We start from the raw sequence: 22,254 nt of genomic DNA on the forward strand, positions 1-22,254 counted from the left end.
TGCATATAAGAGAGGTTTTTATTCATTTTTCACCGCTTCAAAAACCTAGGTTGTCCTATATGCACATGCGAAGGATTCTTTGCATTTTTGCAATAATTTTTGTGAACCATGTATTTGCATTTTTTTTACCAGATGCTCACCCCTGGTGTTTAAAAACAAAAGTATTTTATCTGGGTCATTTGAATCCTTCTTGGGTATTGTCAGGAGTAAAGATGAGTAGCAATAGGAAAAGCAAAGCTTTTGAATTGAATTTCAAAGTCACACAGGAGCCCGATATAAGTTTTAATCTATTCCCATGTGAAAACAGATGATTATTTGAAAATCAGAAGTTGGAGAAACTCATAAGTGTAATCAATGGAGAGTGGATTCAACTGTTAATTGGCATAAAAGGTTTCTGATTGCCAAGCTTTACATGAAGAAATTATGTTGTCAATTTTACAACATTGTTTCCTTAAAGTTTAAAATGCGAGTAATTTCTGCAGGTCAATGTGTGAATTTAAGTGCATTTGATATTTTATTTGTGATTAAATGAAATAAAATTAGAATTGTATTAATAAATCTAATTTTCTTTATTTTGATCTTTAAAGTCACACCTTATCCTATATGTGAGATTGTCTTATAAGCAAGTAAATACAGTATATATATAGTTTTTATTGATTGATATAACTTCTACATGCACACCGGTGTGTGTATAATAAAAATTCATCTTACTCAAGCCTCTAACTGGTGTGAAAAGATAAAATTCGAAACAACAAATGTTTTCTGAACACCTTCCTTATTCTTCATCGGGTAATCTAGCTGGATTCTTTATTCTGGAACACCGAATTTTAAAATAAATCAAACGATAATAGTTCAATTGTCCAACGTCCTTTGTGCACGCGCTGTCCATTGCACGTGTTTTCACACCAGTTAGAGGCTTGAGTAAGTTGAATTTTTATTTTATTGATTGTTGATTGATTATGAAAATGTAATATAATTTTTAATTACAAATGCACAAGAAATACAGGATGTTATATATCTTAAAATTAAATAGTGTCACTTATCAAGCAACATTCCAATTTTGAATGTTATCAAATTGAAACTAGATTGGAAACATGATGCTATGGAGTCGGAGTCGTGGAGTTTTGGTGTTTTAGTCGGAGTTGTAAAAAATCCGCCGACTCTGACTCCTTTTTACTTACCAACTTGTTATGTATATAAAACGGAAAAGTATTGGAATCATGTCAAATTTGACCCTTCAAATTTTTTTTGCAAATCTACACGCACATTTGGAGACCTCCTGAACCCCCAAACAGTGAATAAAAGAGAGAAAATTCGCACCCGTCTAATTTGTTTAATTTCTTTATTTTCTGTTCTGAGATATTAAACAATATCTCAGACAGAATGGGTAAAGTTTTAAGAAATAAAATGTGGCACTGTAGCTTGCATATAAAGGGGCATTAATACTATTAAATTTTGGTTCTTAATTAAAGGTCGACAGGGTAAAGACATAAAAGGGGTCATGTGTCATATCTCTTAATGAATATTTTACTCGTTATTAGCGTTCAAAATTTAAAAAAATAAAATAAAACTCATCTCTACCCTCAAAGTAAGCTTTTTTTTTTTGTCATTTTATAATAGTACAGTAAAACTAGTTATGATATTCTCGCCTAAGATGTTAGAATGTGTATGGAGACACGATTTAGTTCAACCACTTTGATGCTTAATAACTAACTCCTGTGTTAAACCATCTGACTCCTATTCTGACCATTTTAACCACAGAAATTATTAGGCTTCAAACAAGGTTGTAAAGTACTATTTTTAATTTGTTGCTCTACAACGATATTTTTCTTAGAGCCGGGACCTAACGGGTACTTTACGCGGGTTCACGTTTGTTAGTTGCCAGGCCTGGACTTTTAGCGTGCACCGAAATAAATTAAGGACAAAGTTAGTNACAGTAATCAAATCGTTACGAATTGATGAACAGCGATGATGCTGCTATCTATCCGCAAAAATTTCTTCACGCAAGCGCAAAAGTCAAGTTAACTCTCGCGAGACGCGAACGTCACGGCTCGAGATTATAAGATCCGGTCACGTGGCATTTCCCTTTTGTCTGCAATTTCCTGTTTAGACCATTAAAGATACAAAAATTTTATTTCATCGAGGTTCGAAATTACTATCAAAGGTTTATTGGTTGGAAAGGTAAAGTTGTCATTATGTTTACTATACGTTAATATGAAAATAAAAATTCGTTAACGTAGTGGGGTGGTGGTGCGCCTCACAACCGGAAATGGCCAGAAAGTCACTCTTTGTTCCTGTTCCTCTCCACTCGCTTATTTTATTTTTATGACGTTTTACTTGACAAAATACGCTCCAAATGCTTCCCGTTGAATATTTTACCTTATACAAAGGTTATTTTTATTAAAAATAATGTAAGATTTTAACATTTCTTTAATTCACGTTGCAGTTTGCTCTTCGAACGTCGTTACGGGATCATTTTTTTGCAAATCGTTTCTATAATGAACTTAAATATCTTACTTTCTCATTTAAAACACTATAAAATGTATAAAAAGCTTATAAAATTGGTGGATAAAGTCGGTATGTATGGTTAATAATCAATTACATTTATTTAAAAATTTCACAGAAATTCTTAACTTTGTTTTCCAGTTTTTAATACTTTTTTTAAAGGTAGTGTGTGTTTATTTTAAATTTAAAATTAATTTTTTAGTAATTCTAGTGGAAAACAACGCAATTAGTAAATATAGAATTATTTACATTGTTTTAATTCAAGTTTTCCTTGTGTAACTGCGTTCTTAATCATTTGTTAAAATTTTTTTTTGAGTTGTTCTAATCTTTCAATGCTTCTTAACGTTTATATAATGTAAACAATACATTTACTTAATGTATATGAAAATCTCGCCCGGCAAAATTATGCGTGCAATATATAACTTTGGTATTTTTTTTTACGAACTGATTAGATCAAATAAGATATTATTTTTTATAAAACTAGTATTTTCTTTTATTGGATTGTTACCTGTTACACCTGATTATAGCTGTAGTATTTACTATCTGTTGCTTGAAACAACTTTTTTTTTTCTTATCTTACTATAAAATAGCTACTTAAGAGACATTAACAGGCTTTTAGTATTGTTAATGTTGTAAAATCTACTTTGCTTTTATTTGCAGAAATGGCATGCAAGTTTAGATAAAATTTTAAAACAATAAACGTTTATGTATCACGTAAATAGTATATAAATGTGTATAAGAAGTTACCCTTCAATTTTTTAATTTTTTCTTTTTTTATAAATGAGAATTGCCAGTAATTTATTCTAATTTTTTTTCTGATGTATATAAATTTTGGATTAGTTTTCTACAAATCAGAAAAGGAAAATAAAAAGTGTGGAAGCAACAGATTATTGGTAATAATCAGTTTTTTGTACTTTTAACAACAGCTATGTAATTACGTGTAATTTATAGAAATTTAGATTTATAAAAGTAAATATCAGTAAGGAGATATCCATAAATTACATTTGCATTTTTCTTGAAATTTTTACTCTCCCTCCCCTCATGTACCAGATTGTCCAAGTTTCTGTAATCCCCTCTCTTTGGATGTCCAACAAAACTCACTGCCCCTTAAAACCTTTATCACTTTATGAATGATAGATAACATAACTAGAAATGAAACATACAGGAAATTTTGAAATAAATATAATATAATGCATAAACTGTGTAATATTTAATGAAATAAATGAATATCCGCTGACATTCAATCCTAAGTTCTAAGTGAAGCCAGCTGCTAGCTTTTATAAAAGTTTTCTATTATTATTATTGTGTTTAGTGGGTTATACTTGGTTTACACCAGTGGCTGTGTACTAAGCCGGACCAGAGTCAAGGATAGCAACCAAAATAAAACTAAAATTAAATAAGTTTGGCATGGGTGTCCTTACCAGGAGCTTGTGCTCCAGCCTGTATTGCTCTCTGGTTCAGTAAAATTACTGGGCTCTCCCACCATGACCAGGTGGTGACCACGGGAGAATTATTATTATTATTATTATTATTTGGTTTTTCTGCTCAATAATTTTGTTACAATTTATACTGTATTATATAGATATAATAAATAAATCATAAAACACAAATCAAAACAAAACACAATAACAGACTAACTCCCCTCAATAACTAGAAAAAAGAAATCCAACCTCAAGTACTCATAACTTTAAATTACATTGACTATCTGAATACAGTGTTTAAATATCTTATCTTTACAGTCTTTTAAATTAAAATTATTTGAATTGACCCAGATCAATAAATTTGCTATTTAAGTGTATAGTATACATATTACAAAGATATTTTGGTAAAATCCTTTCCTATATTAAAATCTTTTACAGTTAGGGTGTGACTATGCAGATGTGAGTGAGCGAGAAGAGATGATGACTTTTTATGCTCTGTTTCTCACTCTCATTTATTACAACCATACATACAAGAGCATAAAACATCATCATCTCTTGCCACACATTCTCGCTCGCTCAGAAAATTTGCTTGTTTGCATTTGCATAGTCACATCCTAACAGACCAAATATCAGACTCAGGAAATCTGGAATTACCAGAAAACCAGTTATTTTTGAATTCAGAAGGCTATAGTATAATTGTATTTTACTACTTGGCCATGTTGTTTTGGTTTTTGTGGCATACACATTGCCTGACACCAGTTTAGTGACTTATCTTGCTAATATTTTAATACCTATAAGAAATTATCCTAAATGCAGGAAATATCAAAATATAATAAGTATGCCAAAAACAAATACTGATGAGTATTTTAAGATTTTTAATTTTTACATATTATTAAGCATTAATAACTAATGAAACAAGATAGAAACTTTTATAATCTTTGTACAAGAAGATAGTTTCAGTCATTAATAAAAATGTTACATTTAGAATTTTTTTTTTTAGAATTTAACGTAAAATGTGCTGTTATATAAAAATAATTTATCATTATATAACATCAGAAAATTATTTTAGAAGTTTTTAATTAATTAAATTATAAAATTTGATCTAAAATTCAGCAGTTCAGTTGCAGTTAAATGATACAATTAATAATTAGAAATTATTTTTAAATTTTAATTAAATAATTTAGAAAATTTCTAACAGACAGGATAAAATGGGAAGTAAATCCACAATTACTTCTTACTGTGTAGATCATTATTGTTTACATTATCTGGTCTTCATTTCCAGACATATATTAGTTACATCATGTTACAATGCAGCAATAATTAATCTGTTAATTGACCCAAAAATAATCTGAATTTTCTGAATATTTTTAAAATATTATATTTGGAATTTATAGTATCAAAATCAGTAATACTTTTTAAATTTAAAAATAAATTAATTTTTCAGTGTAAGAAGAAATTTACTTGTATATTAGCCTTTGTATAAGATTCTAGTATTTCATCAAAGTATTTGAAGTCATCAAAAAGGGATGTAGACAATATGATTCTTTGCAATATGATAACTGGTGCAAGGACGAATGTTCAACCGATGTCTATCTCATAATATCTACAGTTATCTGTCTTGTCTGATAGTAATTTGATATATCTGTTTTTATTTAAAGATTTTCTTTCTTTTGATGAATAGTAATAATATACTGATATTTGTTTCTGTTTAATTATAAAATATATATTTATATATTAATAATATAAATTTTTCTTAGATTTATTAACATTAACAAGCATAAAACTATCTCAATTCTCATATCTAAATGGTAAAAAAAAAATTGAAACACTTTTGCATATGTCAGTACAAATGAAGAATATCAATGAACAGTGATAGTGATTGAAATGTGGGAGAATATTGTTAATAATTATGAAGCTGCTATTTAATAATTTTTGGAAATTACTGGATCAAAATTTAGAAAAGTTATGATTACATTCAGAAAATCTGGCACTATAGATGCCAAATTTTCATAATGACATCATTGTCTCAATTGCTAAAAAAATTACTGCTTAATTGCACTGTGCATATCAATTTGGTAAGAGTTTCACATTTGGAATCTACTTTTGTGCATTACTTTTTCAAATTTTTTCTAAACTGATGAAATAAATCTAAATTGTTTATCACTAAATATTTCAAAAGATATTGATTTAATAACTTAATTAGTCCATTTAAAATGTAGTAATTTAAAATTATTTTTGTAAAAAAAAAATACATAAAGCAATTTTGCAAATAATATGAAGACTTATAAGAAATATTTTCTGATTTCATTTAAAATATATATTATAAAAACACTTTTTTACATTTCAATTAAATTTTTTTAATGACTTTTTTAGTATTCTTTTCAAACAGAGAAAAATTAATATTTAAAACTTTATGGATTAAAGTAATTTTTTCTAATTTAACTAATCATTATTGTACAGTATGTTCATAAATAACAAAACATATCCATATATTCAACAAAGCATCTGCAATGAACACGTGACAAAATTTAAAACTGTCAGAGACTAGAAGTGTTGGTGTTCTATAGAACAAAAACTAACTTCAAGTAGTTTACTCACAATTATTAAGTTATTTATAATATAAATAAAATTGGAAAAAAATGATACATTTAAATCATATTTCAAAATCTTATTGTCTCAATAGGATTTTGAAAAATCAACTTTTTGTTTCTCATGAAAGACTAAAGACAAATAGAATAAAAATCTTCTCTCTATATAAGTTTGTCATGACTCCTGAAGCAATTTAAAAGAAATTTTATAATGAAGTATATTTCGTATCTGGAAGAATAAATTCATTTCCATTCCACATAAACAAGATATTTTATTAAAGTAAACTGTAGTAAAAAATTTATATTAATTATTAATTATTGACTTCATTTGCAGAAATACAACACATTAATTAACTATTTGAATTTATTTGTTGCATTAGGAAGAATGAGAATATCTTTAGTATGTTTAATGAGATTTCATATACAGTAAACTCCCGATTATCCGGGCTAATGGTGGGGAGAGATGGCACGGATAATCCAAACTATTGTATAATTATTTATTTCTAAAATACAACATGTAGATTTGATGTAGATTCACCTTTTTCAAATTTTTCACTTAATGTTAGTTTTTGTTTTATAGTACCAGTATGACTTTCTTTCAATTATTAGGCATTTTAAGGGTACTTATCTGAAAATTAAAAAAAAAAAAAAAAACCTTATTTTACTTAATTTTACACTAAAAGTATTTGTGGGAGAGTTATATCAAATCTTAAATTGTAATACGTATTATAACATGCAACTAAACGAAACTTTGTATAAATGTACTCGCTATCGTTTTCTCCTCCAAAAAGAAACGTCTGGTGCAAAAGAAGTGGCCTAACTAAAACCAGTCCAACTGACTTCAGATACCCCTACCACCCACTTCAAATATCTAAATATGAACACACTTGTAGGATTCGTAAACATGAATGCAAACAACTATTTAAAAAATACATAAACATATAATTATTTTTTTTAAATTAAATTTATGCATGGATAATCTGCACACAGATAATCGGGAGTTTACAGTATTAGTTATTTTATCTAAGTAGTCAATTTATGTGGCAAGTATACAGTGCTAATACTTAATGTTATAACTAAATGGAATACCACTCCTAACAGTCACTGTGTTGTAACTCCAGCAAGTTTTACCAGATTTCAACAGATTTATATTTGGTAAACTTAAATAATTAACAGAAATTAATATTATTTTATTTATTTGTTGAAACGTGTTTTCTTCTTGTTGTTTTGTTTGGTTCAATGTCATGACTTGGTGAATTTATTGACACTTGGAAGGTGCCTGTACTGTACACAAGATACAACCTATGTATGTAACAGACTGAAGAGGGCGAAATCCCGAAATGCGTATTTATGTGGATTAAAAGTTGATGATGAAATTATTTGCCAAGTGTCAATAAATTCATCAAGTCATGACATTGAACCAAAAAAGAAATAAATATGATGATAAAAATTTAGTATAGATGGCCACTACATCATACAATGTTTCCAACAGCTGATGCACCAACTGTATATCACTGACAGATGGGAGAGTATAAGCAAAGGCATATCACAGTATCATGGTACTATTTTGTGTAAATTATTAATATTTTATTCGAGGTGTTCATTTTAGCTTGAACATATTCACTGGTAGACCTGATATACAAGGATGTACTTAATAAGAGAATGAATTAATGAAGATTTTGATGTTATTTGGTAGTCTATATAGAAGTGATGAACAAAGCTGGAACTATGATTAACAAGGAAATCTCAACCCTACTTCCAACACCTTAGTCTACTATGATTTTAGACTAAATTCAATTTACAAACAAATATTCAAATAAGTGTGTATGCTATCACAGAAATCCTACTGTTTACAAATTATTAAGGAATGGCAAAGATAAAGTAAACAGCAAAAGAGCACCTGGAGCATACTCCAGGTGCTCTTTTCCCTGTGATAGATGAAAGATTTAACTGACAATTGTTGTATATATATTGGTTCTATAGATAGGTTTTTAACAAGAAGACAGAACATAAACATAATATTGATAGCAATAATCTGGTAATTACTTTAGTACAGTATGTGCTGCAAATCTTAATGAGGCCGAAATGTTAGAGCATGTGTACAATGAACATAAACTAAGAACATTAGAAATATTTAAAGCTGCATTATAAGGAAGATGCATAAATCATAAAGACTACAAACCTCTATTTACTGCATGAAAATACACATAGGAATGTTTTATTGCAAGACAGGTAAGTCAACCACAACATATAAAAAAATTATATATTTTTATTTGTTTTTATAATCATTTAATGTTATACTTATATACTGTATTTACTTGCATATAAGAGAGGTTTTTATTCATTTTTCACCGCTTCAAAAACCTAGGTTGTCCTATATGCACATGCGAAGGATTCTTTGCATTTTTGCAATAATTTTTGTGAACCATGTATTTGCATTTTTTTTACCAGATGCTCACCCCTGGTGTTTAAAAACAAAAGTATTTTATCTGGGTCATTTGAATCCTTCTTGGGTATTGTCAGGAGTAAAGATGAGTAGCAATAGGAAAAGCAAAGCTTTTGAATTGAATTTCAAAGTCACACAGGAGCCCGATATAAGTTTTAATCTATTCCCATGTGAAAACAGATGATTATTTGAAAATCAGAAGTTGGAGAAACTCATAAGTGTAATCAATGGAGAGTGGATTCAACTGTTAATTGGCATAAAAGGTTTCTGATTGCCAAGCTTTACATGAAGAAATTATGTTGTCAATTTTACAACATTGTTTCCTTAAAGTTTAAAATGCGAGTAATTTCTGCAGGTCAATGTGTGAATTTAAGTGCATTTGATATTTTATTTGTGATTAAATGAAATAAAATTAGAATTGTATTAATAAATCTAATTTTCTNTTGTTTTCTCTTCGTTATCTGGTAGCTTATTTCTCGACAATACTTTGTTAACCTTTTACAGCATTTCTTTAACAATTATCGGGATGTTTTGTTAAGGTTACACAAGTTCCTAGAAAGTCTATTGGGGTGTCCCCCCCCTTCAGTGCGGACTTACAATTCTGCCGCTCGGGCGTGCACGTGAGTGCAATGCTAGCTATGGCGCTGTCGTTTCGTCGTCGGTGAGTTGGTTAATCTTTTATCTTCTCATTTTGAACGTTAGGGTGGTGGGTGAGGAAACCTTCATCCTAACCAAACATAAGCCCCAAACAAAAATATAATAAAGCAAAGTAAAAGTAAACTAAAAATAAAGCACGGACTTGGTTCCTTACAAGGTGAACAAAGTCATGCCCCCCCCACAGTCTAACATCCACACATATAGAAAAAACCTCAAATCTTTTGCTTAATTAACTTGAAATTTCAAGGTGTTCTGAGTCCAAAAATGTAAAAATTTGGGATAGGTCATTTTTTGACCGAGCGCTACACTTTGTTATATATAACAGGCGAATACATATTTTATTATTGAATACATATTTATATATTACTCAGAGGAGTCCTTTAGCTTTGAAATTAAAAGTTTCTATGTTCTATCTTTATTAGAACTCTATTTATTGAATCTTTTATTCTGAGGTCACATAATGACATCAGAACTTCCGGGTCTCTTTCGGTAACTAGTCCGCCCAGAGAGTTGGATGGTAAGGAAAAGTTGAGTCGGTAGATTTTTATGCGACTCAACAGCCCTGCCTGATGCAGACTTATGAAATATGCCAAAACATTTGTGTTCTTAATGTGTTTGCAGGAATTGCAAGGATGGTGTTGAGATTTTCATGTTATTCTGTATAGATCCTGTTGCTCCCCCTTTTTTTGTATGTTTTATATAACATAATTTTGGAAGGTTTGCAGTTAGTTTCTCAATGAAAAGGCCAAAGGCTACCATACACTGAGTCTTCAGTTTAGTTCTAGAATATTGAAATATTGGTACTATATATATATATCTTTGAGTAGATTAATATAGTGAATATAGGTCTAAAGCAGAATTTTGAGTTAAACCCTGAGGTTGTCTTATTTCAGCATATATAGTAAGCAAATCAAGATGACATTGATACATTACATCCTGAATTGATTTTAAAGACATGGAGTAAGTTATGTCTAGATCAAGGGTGGGCAACCTTTTTTATAACATGGGCCAGAATAAATTTTACGTTTTTTCCGCGGGCCATAGTAGTTAATTGACACCTTGTGACATGTAAATTTTTAGCCTGCAAATATGAAATAAATAAATAAATAAAAAGAAATTAATTACTACAGTCGACCTCCCCTATAACACCGTTAATTATTCCGTTTTATATGAATTCCGTGTTGTATGAGTCACTTAGATTTTACAAATGCGTGTGCCGGGCTGTGAACGGCTCACCTATTTGTAAAATCTAAGTGACTTTAAACACAATAAAAACAGCACTATGTAGTTGGATACGACAGACATTACATTTTCTAATTGCATAGCTTTTGCACATAGATTTTCTTGATGGATGATGCGATTAGATATAAATAATTTAGAAAAATTCTGTTCTCCCATATTTTGTTTGAATAAGGAAATGACTCCCTTATTTTTTCCTGTCATTGCTGCCGCAACACTTCAGAAAATAATATTCAATTTAAACTAGACGAATTACATCGGAAAATATTTATTTATAATTTCTTCTAAACATCTCGCGGGCCGGATAGAAACTTTTCGCGGGCCGGGGGTTGCCCACCGTTGGTCTAGATGACCATCAGCTACATAAGCAAGTCAATGATATAACGTCAACTGGCACTATCATTACACGTCAAACAGGAGCATGGAGACGTTATTAGCGCGCTTGCGCACGGAAACAGCCCCATTGAATGACTTTTTGCACTCCAGACGGCTACACGACATGCCTCAGTGCCCACTGTACGGAGAGGGAAACGGTGGCGCACTATTGGCTAAAATGTCCGAGGTATGAAATAGCCCGCAGAGACCTGGGCACCGCCTTGGAGGAACAATTAAACAATAATAGCACATTGAGGGCAATCTATGAGCTGGTGAGACAGATCAATCCCCACCACCTAGTGGCGGCATTAGAAGAATACATTGCACGAACGAGATTTAAGTGATGGTGCCGGAGAGTCGAATCGGAGAGAGAGCCTATGAAGTGCTAAAATCTCCATATAAGTAAAGAAGAACTCCATTTCATATAAAATGAATTTTGTCATTGGTTCGGTTGCTTAGCTGCTTGTTACTTAGATACACCCCACGAGTGTTTCTGGAGGTAGGTAAGTACTTCAAACATAATTGTTGTACCATTAAGGTGTGACTATGCAGATGCAAGCAAGTGAGAATATGTTGCAAGAAGAGGTAATGACATTTCTCACTCTCATTTATTACGACCACACAGACGACAGCGAGAAACAGAGAGAGTGAAATGGCATCACCTCTTCTTGCCACATATTCTTGCTCACTTGCGTCTGCATAGTCACACCCTAACTATCCACCACCAAAAACCATAAAGATGATTTTATCTTGATCAACTTGTAGTAATTTTTCAATTCTTAATATCCTTGATAATATGGAATTTTCTGTATTATCACAAATAATACAAAGTAAAAATTTCATTTTATGGTGAATAATTCTGTTAAACTGTATACTGTAACATTTTCTCTTTTAATTAAATGAAAAATTTTTAAGGACCTTTTAACTTTTATCTTAGGTAAATGGGTTCTGGTGGTTTTTGGCTGAATTTTTGATGTTTTGTAGTTCTAGTAATCATGATTGAAACATTGTGATAATTGGCACAAACTAAGCTCAAAAATTATCATCTTATTTTTTTTTTTATAATCATGCATTTAAGACACAAAAACTTGGATGATAACGTTTTATATTTTAAAATCATATGCTTTCAAACATTATTGATGCCTGTGACATTATCTGGATATTCTTGTGGTGAAATCATTTATTATACAATACACACAAGTTTGATTCTTGCACTGTTTGAGTTCATACCATGCTATAGTCCTTGCAGCAAAAGAGTAAACATGAGTCAGCTTGAGCTGAAGGGTTTATGTCAGATGAAAGTGATGGAAATAGACATATGATTAATGTGTGAGTAATGTTAGAATTAAGAGTAAGTAATAAAATGTGCAAGAAAAAAAACAATAAAATTATTTATGATATAGTACAAAAACATTTTTAAAATGTAAAAGTAAAACAATTGCAATCAGATCCACGTCTCCCTCCATCCTTTAATCTGACAGACCTGTTCCAGCTCAGTCTCCTTTAGTACTTCCAGAGTGAAAAAGGGCCTAAAACAACTTAGGCTGACTCATATATACTTTTGCTGTATGAACAGTAGTAGATATGACATGGTCTTCTATATAGTGTATGAGTGCCCTTCTGACAAAACTCAATAATGACTGAAAAGGAACTGTTGAGATATTAATTTTAAAGGTGATATATTTATTATTGAATAAATAAATAATTCTTTTCTCAAAGTTTCATTCATGTTGGCAAATGTCTCTTTCCCCTTAAAATAGTTTTACATTTAATATCTCATCTATCTGAAGTAGAAAAAAATGAGAGAAAAATTGATAATTCTTCCTTATTAACATTAATTATTAACTTCATAATTTTAAATTAACTTTATGGTTTCAGAAATTGTTTGATGGAGATGAAAATGCTAGCAAATAAGTTACATCACAGTTCAAAAATGCAAGGTCTTTTATTAGATTACCTTTTGTCATAACGAATCTGATGAGAATATGTATAAACTGCAATCAGTCTATTACTGAACATCAATAATGTTCATAAATATATTATTTTATATTTTGAAATGACAAAGATTTAGGGTTTCACATTTGTGCAAATTATGCTGTTTTTGCATCTTGTATGCTCAATAACTCAAAAACTGTTCATAATTTGACTTTGTGTCTATGGAGACTTTGATTAGGACCACTAGAACACCAGGAGCTATTTCCTGTAAGGTTTGTGCAGGGTCCTTAAACTTTATAGTTTTTTTCATTATCTTAGTATTAAGATCTCTAAAAATGGAAAGTTTGTTTTAAGTTGTCATATTTAGTGCTAAAACTTTTAGATTTGTCATACTTAATATGGATGGCTAGAATGGAATTTACAAGTTTTTTTTTAACAGCTCTCTTCCAATACAAAGATGTGATCAGTTCTTAAAATCTTTATAAAGCTCTGTCATCAGACTTCTTGTTCTTGTAGTTAAAGACATGCAACGTGAATGAACAAAAATGGAAATGAGCAAAAATTTTACATTATACAAATTACATTTGTATAATTTAAAGTTTGATATTGTTTGGCATTAATCAAGAACTGGGTTATTCAATGTTTATATTTATAAAGAAGAGATTTTATATTGATTTCATTCAAAACTTAAAAAGCATAATTGAAAAAAAGTACTGTATATTGATAATTTTAAATTTATATTGATTACAAAAAATATTCAATGCTTTCTGAAATAAAAACTATTTTTAGGCATGCAGAAGTATATGGACCAATGTCCATGTACAGTACTTCTGCAATTATCATCATATCTTCAGAAATTAAGAAATGAATGAATTAATTCATTTTTTAATCTCTGAAAATGCAGAAATGTTCCTAAAATTTATATTTTTATACGAAAATATTTTCTAACAATTGAAGTCTGTTTACGAAATGTTTGACTTGAATTTTTATTAGTCATGTTAACTTTGTTTTTACTAAATATTTTGTTGCTTGACAGTGATTGTGATATATTTTTTTAAAATCAATAAACATGACTTCCTTTTAAATGTTTGTCCACTTTTCTGATTGCTTAAAATATTTGTGTAAACTTGTTAAACTGTATAAGAATAAAACAAATTTGTTTGCATGTAATAATCTTACTTTTGATAACTTTGTTATTTAATTTTCAATTAATTCTAAATAAAAGTCAGTTTCTAAAAGTAATCTGATAACTTAAATTAAAAAATGCATATTATTCATTACATAAAACTCTATCTTTTATATGAAAAAACTTCTGTAAATGAAAAATTTGTTAGGGAAGTTATGCAGATTTTTAAAAAATCTGTGTTAATTGTAATTTAAATGGTTTATTTTTCAGAATTGTATAAATTTTCTAAAGATAATTCAGATTATTTATTTTGTCAAAATTTTATTTTAAATTATAGAAACATATTAGTTATTTCTTTTTAATAATTAATTTGATTTTACATTAAAAAATATTGTATTGTTGAAATTATTGAGTGTTCTCACCAATAATAAAAAAATGAAGTAGGAAAGAGAATGAAAGTACTGTATATGTATTAGTATAGTGAAATGTATTTCATATTACACAGTATTTGCCACAAATTCCCCATTCATCCTAGTTAGAAATAATGCTCTCTATTCTTTGTACAGATTTAATTTTCTCTGTTCTTAGACATGGTTGACCACATTAATTGTGATAGTGATTTCTGATAGATGCCCTCAGGTCTTGAGAAATTCCCATCTCTGGTTTGTTCCACAGTGAATTGTCACACATTAAGTTTGGACTTTCTATCAATAGAATGGCATTATATCAGATCATGTCCACTGAATTTGTAGTTAAGATCTTTATTGAGACCTACAGAAAAGTATTTTGATCTAAGTTGATTACATTTCTAAATATGTGCATTAAAAAAATATTGTATAATTACCAGTATAATCTTTCAAATAGTTGATATATTTATCATATTTCAAAAAATAAATGAATATTTAACAAGAAAAACCTAATTAAAAAGGTAGTGTGGTGAATGTAAATTTGTTTTCCAGACCTTAAGCAAAAAATTAAGGAAATGAAATTAAATTAAATAATTTTAATACAGGATTTGCAAAATGTGTGTGGCATGTGAATGTCACTGTACAAACAACAATAATTATCATGTGACACATTGTCAAGTTACTGTATCATACTGCTTTCTATTGACAATAAGAATACATTAATTCAATTTTATTAAATTTGATTTGGTGGTTATATGCTAATAGTTAGTAATCAGATGATTAATTTTTTAATATAATTATCGTGTAAACTTTGGTAATTAATAATTAGAAAGGAGCAGAAAAGAGCAGTTTGAAATGGTACTGAATCCAAAATGCTACAAGTATAGGATTTGATCCCGGGATCTCGAAAATCGGGATCCCGACCACTTTTCAGTCCCAAAATTTTCGGGATTAAGTTTTCCTAATCCCGGGATTTTCGGGATTGACATCATTTTAAAAAAATTGCAAAATAGACTGCATGAAGCGAAACGTTCAGTGCCAGTGCTTTTAACAGAATTGCTTGCCTATCATTTTAATATAAAATACAAGAAATTTTATTCCAAGCAAGCAGCAGAAATTAACCAAGCGGGCTTGCGATGCTTGCTTGGAATAAAACTTCTTGTATTTTCAACTAAAATGATAGGCAAGCAGTTCTCACTGGGTTACTTGGTAATATACTTCATTTTTGTATTTTTGAATTTTCGCGGGCGCCAATCGATTTTCTGGCGCAGTCAAGAGCATTACTCAGTGCGTTTTACCTGTCAATGTGTCAGCCATCTTGTTTTGCCAGTGTGGTTAATATAGACCCGACGCCTCTCGCTTGGGGGGTCGACCTTAGGTGAAAAGGTTATGACCCTCGCCTTGCCCGCGATCTGTCAGGATGATGCGAGAAAGTCTTTTTACGTTTCGGGGTAGTGGTTTGCTGAATGCTGAGAGACTCACACAGAGACCGAATTTACAAAATTAACGCGTTTATTTTTTGAAAAACATGCTTACAATGATCGAAACAATCGGGATTATAGCCTTTACTCCTACAATCCCGATCCGTGTCGACCGGACTGTTTTCTTCCATCCTCCCCGTGTCCTCGAAGCTTATAAGTATTTACTAACGATTCCTCCAACTTCCATCAAACCTAAACGCGTTTTCTCAGCAGCTGCATATATGTGCAACAAATTGAGAAGCAGACTTGGTGGTGAGACACTAGATGCATTGTTATTTCTCAGATCATATTTTCGCAATTCAAATTAGAATGTTCCTATTAAATTAGTTTTCTTTATATTTAAGAAAAATGTGACTGATTAATATTATTTTTAAATACTTTTTCCTAAGAAACTTACTTTACTACCTACTTACTAGGTTGTTATATGAAAGTAGTCTATTTAGTCGATGTTAAGAGAGATTTTTGTGAATTTTCAAGGTTTATTTGCATAGTTTGTTACATAAAAGTTTTTTCAATTTATGTGAGTTTAAAGAGATCTCAGTGATGCTTAAAAAAGAATAAATTTAACATGAAGACTGTGATTTTAAGTCTGGTTAGTCTGACTGTAAGTCTGATTAATTAGAGTGATTAAATTAACTAGGTGTATACCGTAAAATATGTTGATTTTTGTCTAAATTTTGATTTTTAATTTCTGTAAGATTTTCTTATTTTTTATTAACCCTCAATACCGAAATAATCCCGGGATCGAATAAGTATAACCGAAATCCCGGGATTAGAAATAAGGACCGGGATCGAATTCCCTAGCTACAAGTAAGATTGGTATTATTAGTTAGGCTTTGAAATATAATATGTATAATCTAGTAAATAAGTTGTATCTAAACATTCACTCTGAATCTACAACAGAATAAACTATCCCAGTTAGTCTGAATCCACACTTTTCTTATCAAAGCTACAACTTTAGCAGTTTTGAATAGCATAATGTAAAAGCTGCTTTAATAGAAATACAATTCAATGAAAATGGATATTTTATTGTTAAACATTTTTTGAATTATGATTCTAAGCGTCAAGGTCATTTATTATAAGACTTTTATTGTTTATGGACACTGAATTGAATTAGAACAAAATATTTCCAACCATGATAATGATTTTATTGAGCTGTTTTGAATTTTAAAAAACTTTGTTTATCTATTGTTATGGAAATTTTTTGTTCTAGTTTGATTCAGTGTCCATAAACAATGTTCTTGTAACAAATATTCCTGAAGATATGAGTATCATAGCTCAAACTTTTGGATATTTTCTGTTTTTTATTGTCATCTACAATGAATTTTATCTTATGGGTAGAGCTAGGAATGAGGATAAACTTAGACTTAGCTGACTAAAACATATACTACTGAGCATTCTTGGGTAAAGTATGAAGTACCCTCATGCCTCTGGGTAAAGCTGGTTCTGAATTTTGAGAATGTGTAGCAATTTCTCAACACTGTTGTCAAGTAGAGGGATTAATCCATTGATGTAAGGATTTTTTAACATGAAAAGGAATTGAAGAAATTTTTTTAAATGCAAAAGAGGTGGTGTTGCAGAGATTTTTAAAGCAACATTTAGAAACATGATTGGATAATTTTTAAACAAGAAATGACATGTATCTAGTTTGCTAACAAGTGAAGAACAGAATGGAGTGTTTGATGATTGTGACAGCACCAGTAACCAATTTTTAACATTTTTTACTTTCAAAAAGAACTATTTCTAGGATTTATTCACTATTGGAAAAGTCTTATATTACAGTAAATGTTTGTGTTTGTACGAGGGTAAGTCAAAAATTATTTCCACTTTGGTTTTAGAATTTATTGTAATCAACCTTCAGCAAGTCAAATATACCTTTCCCCAACATAATCGTCCTGCTTTTCAATACATTTTGTCCATAAGTTTTCCTATTCCTTCATTAAAAAATGTTTTTGGCTAAGCTGTAGAACCACAAATGCATTGCTGTCTTGACCTTATTGTTAGATGTGAATCATGTGAATCTTCAAAACAAAGTTTTTGGAGAATGTTGACAGTGTGGGTAGCCGTGTGGGATAGCCTGCACACAGCTATCCACACTGTTAAGGAACTGAGCAAGAACATGATACATAACTCTTGTATGTTCTAATGACCATTATGTATTTGACAACTGATGAAGACCTATCAGCTGAGTCAAAAATGTTTTTGTTCATTAAATAATACTTGCTGGAGTAATTTAAGGGATGGTTTTTATTTTGACACTTGGGCTTTAATGAAGCTAATTAATAAATGATGTAATTTGGCCGAAATGTAGATGGTTAGATTAACATCTTGTGGTAAGTTTGCATTGAATCTGTAGTTATTACATTTGCATTCTAGTTCTTTGTTTTTCCAAAATATTCTTAAATTATCAGGCTGCAATTTGAAAAAATTATACATCTATAAATTCCTACTATCGTCCATCTGTCTGCCCTTCCTTAATCTTGAGAACAGAGTTAGATAGATGAAAGTCACGACCAAATATGGAAAGCTTGGTGACAGGAGGCCCTGATTAACTATATACAAACTTCCAGTTTGCACCAGAAGACATGCTATTTCAATTCAAAAATTTTTCCCTGAAAGGAGTGAGTTAGATGACCAGCAAGGCACTACTAATTTGAGATGGAAAGCATATATTTTAGATCAAATAATTAAAAATTGCAACCATGCATTGTTACAATGTCACAATAAAATAATTACATGTATAAATTTAAGTTTACTAATTACTTGCATTAATCATATGTCTGTCTATACCACTCTGGCATCTGTAAATTGGGGCACACATCCCCCTTTATCATTGAGTTGCCCTTTTCTTAATCCCAATGGGAGCTCCAGGATTTCATTTTAGTTTTAATTAGTTACTTGTTTTTATCACAGAAAACTTTTCTACTGATGACAAAATAAAAATATTTGTTATTAACCGAAAATATGTTCTAGTGAATCGTCATTGTTCAGTCAAGTACCAAGGTACCAATGTATTTAACCTAATTAATGCAATTTTGATATATTTGGTAGCATAGAGGGATTAATTAACTGGGCATAAAATAAACAGACTGTTTATTTTATGCCCTTTTTTATAGTCTGCAGGTGCCACTCGTACCACTATATTCTTGAATCATTAAATAAATTAATAAACCAATTCATGTACACTGATTTTCAATGAAATTATTTGGCATTTGTATAATTTCAGAAATATGTACAAGATTGTAATTAAGGTATATGGTATATACTTTAAAACTGGTAAAGATTTCTTTAATTGAATCACTTTCAACTTTACATAATGTGCAAATGATGTAAATCTCTGATTGTTTTATTTTGACACAAGTTCAACATCATAAACTTTCCTGGCAAAAGTCATTGTCGACATGTAAAAGCATCACTATTTTTGTCTTTTGTTAACTATTTTTATTTTTGGCTAGATTAAATTGTTATTTAAGAAAGTACATTTTTAGAACAATATTACTTTCTCTTAAACAGTTCTTTGTATTGAATATAAGAAGAAACAATCCAAAAGTGTAGAAAGTCATTGCTAAATGAAGCTTCTAAGTTACCAGATCTGAACTCCTGTAACTTTTGGTTATGGGATTAACTAAAAAGCCTCATTTATCAAAGCAATATTCACAATCTAGTTGTCTTAAAAGAATTGTGTGTGTGTAACAACTCCAATCAGATCAGTTGCATTTTGCCATGAAGTGTATTATACAGTGAATGTAGTTTTTAGAGCATGGAGGTAGAGGGAACATAATCATATCTTTGTGAATATTTATTAATCTAATCTATAATCTTTGTAAATATAATTGTAAAAACTTATTGCACTTTGTTTCTTAACTCCCAAAATCTGTTAGAAAACATACATAACATGCAAATTAAGGGGATAGCTGTGCAAATTTTGTCCTAGCAGCTAAATTTTGAAATAAAATCTTTTTTAAAAATTGAAACTGAGGTTTGGCCAAAATTGCCTTAATCTGTTTGAGATGAAATCAGCCAATGAGAGAATTGTTTGACTGGTTTTACTATACAAATTCCCTTGTATCCTGAGGGGTAAAAACGATTGCGTCTTCATGTGTATAGAAAGAAGAAATGTTTAGATCTTAAGAGTTAAAAGCATCACTAATAATATGTATATGTGTGTGTTAGGCTCAAAGACCGAAATCGCTCATTGAGTGAAAAAAACGACCATAAAGCGAAATTCGTGTCGAGGCTGTCATGATATTTGACCACTACATGTTGTGGTGATTAAGAAAAGCCATAACGTTAGCTGGTCAACCACGATTCAGGATCATATGACACACAATGGTTTGTAACTTTAAAATATGGATTATAGGCTCAAAACGTTTTATTTACAATTTTTAATGTTGAACAACATTAATTCTACAAGTTTTCCTAGAAATTTAATTTTCATACTTAAAAAAATTTCAAAGACATAAAATATATGGAGAAAAATACACATTTGTTTCTTTTGTTTTGCTAAAAAGTAGGGATGTAACGAATATTCGGTTACTATTCGGTATTCGGCCTATTTTTCGCTATTCGGCCGAATACCGAATACCTAAAAACAGGAGTAAGAAATAACAAAAACACAGTAAATTAATCATTTTGGTATTTAGATTTAATGTTATCGGGTTAGTGTTGTTTGTTTATATTTATTTATAACTTATAAAATTCACAAAATAAAAAAAAAAATAATATTAGTCACATGTATTTACAATTTATAATTACAAATATCAGCACACGTACACACCTATTTGTTCGAGAATTGTCACACACATCTGAGGGTCTGACCCTGTCTATTCTTTTTAAGCACTCGTCTTTGCTCTTTCCTTTCTCTTTCCTCTATCTCTTTAGTCCACGTATGCCTAAGCATACATAATAATATGTGCTCACGATACTTTCGATTCGTCACTTTTCCGTCGTCGTTTTTCCATCTTATAATTACGTGACTCATAGCCTGGTGATAACATAGAAAAGAGACAGATAGGACATCGGTATATGTCATAGTTATGATTTCACAGATTCGAGACAGCTTGATAGCACGAATGGTCCCAGGCTTTCGCCCGTGCACACTAAATGACTTTCATTACAAGCATTAAGCTTTCCGAAGTCTATGACAACACTTGTTTGGCATTGACGGCCGCAAATTTGGCGCCAATAAGCTGCTTCGACTTGTTCTATTATGCTATCAACTCAATTTCATATTTATTTTCACATTTTTACTTTGCGGTCTTTCTCTGTTCTTTTTCCGTTATTTACATGTGTAGGTCATTTCATTGTTATTCACAGTTGATATCATCATTTATCACATACTGCCATGACGCTCTTGTCTGAACTGTCAAGAATAACGCGATTGGTGAAGCGTAGTGACAGTGGGCCAATGGAGAGCAGGTCTTGGCTATAATGCGGTTTGCGTGCCAATTTTCGTACTTGCGTTAATCGAGCCGATTGGTTTGGTCGAATATTCGGCTATTCGGCTACGCTCCTGGCCGAATATACTATTCGTTACAACACTACTAAAAAGTGCTAAAGGTCTAATTACATATACTTGTAGGTGCTTGATAAAATACACAATAAAATAAGGTGTACACAATAAAATAAATTCAGCTGCTAAAGTTAAAAACCACTGTGCGATGGATTTATTGTGGTTAAAAGCCACCACACATTCTGGATGTTAACTAATAATGAGTGATGATAAGAAAATAAAACGTTTTTTTTTCATTATGATTTATTTATCTTCAATCATCTTATATAAGCAGGTAACAAAATTATTCACCACATACAGAAATTTAACTTGGTTACTTTACAACAACATTTAATTATTCATGTATTTTATGTTCTTTGAGCGGCATTTGCATTTTTATCAATACAGTATCTTTTACAGTGACACATTATAAACCCTTGCTTACTTCCAGATGTTAACATGGATGCTGAGCGAAGTGTTAATAAAGTTGAGGGTACGTTCTGAATGTTAATAAAGTTACTGTAGAAATTGTAAATTCATTACAAGCATAAAGTTGATTAAGAAGACTTTCCTTGTTTCCTAA

The 22,254-nt window shown here is 30.3% G+C and overlaps 1 protein-coding gene across 1 annotated transcript in view; it reads left to right on the forward strand.

The window, feature by feature from the left end:
* The first annotated feature begins 2,264 nt into the window (after positions 1-2,264).
* The window catches only part of LOC111640979 (GA-binding protein alpha chain-like), a 70,241-nt gene continuing 50,251 nt past the window's right edge, over positions 2,265-22,254 (forward strand). The window contains exon 1 of the mRNA XM_023387074.1: positions 2,265-2,411. The gene's annotated coding sequence lies outside the window, so the exon portion shown is untranslated. The remainder of the gene's footprint in view (positions 2,412-22,254) is intronic.

This window comes from Centruroides sculpturatus, unplaced genomic scaffold, assembly GCF_000671375.1.
Source record: "Centruroides sculpturatus isolate CEXI.00-Female unplaced genomic scaffold, Cexi_2.0 scaffold187, whole genome shotgun sequence".
Lineage (NCBI taxonomy): Eukaryota > Metazoa > Arthropoda > Arachnida > Scorpiones > Buthidae > Centruroides > Centruroides sculpturatus.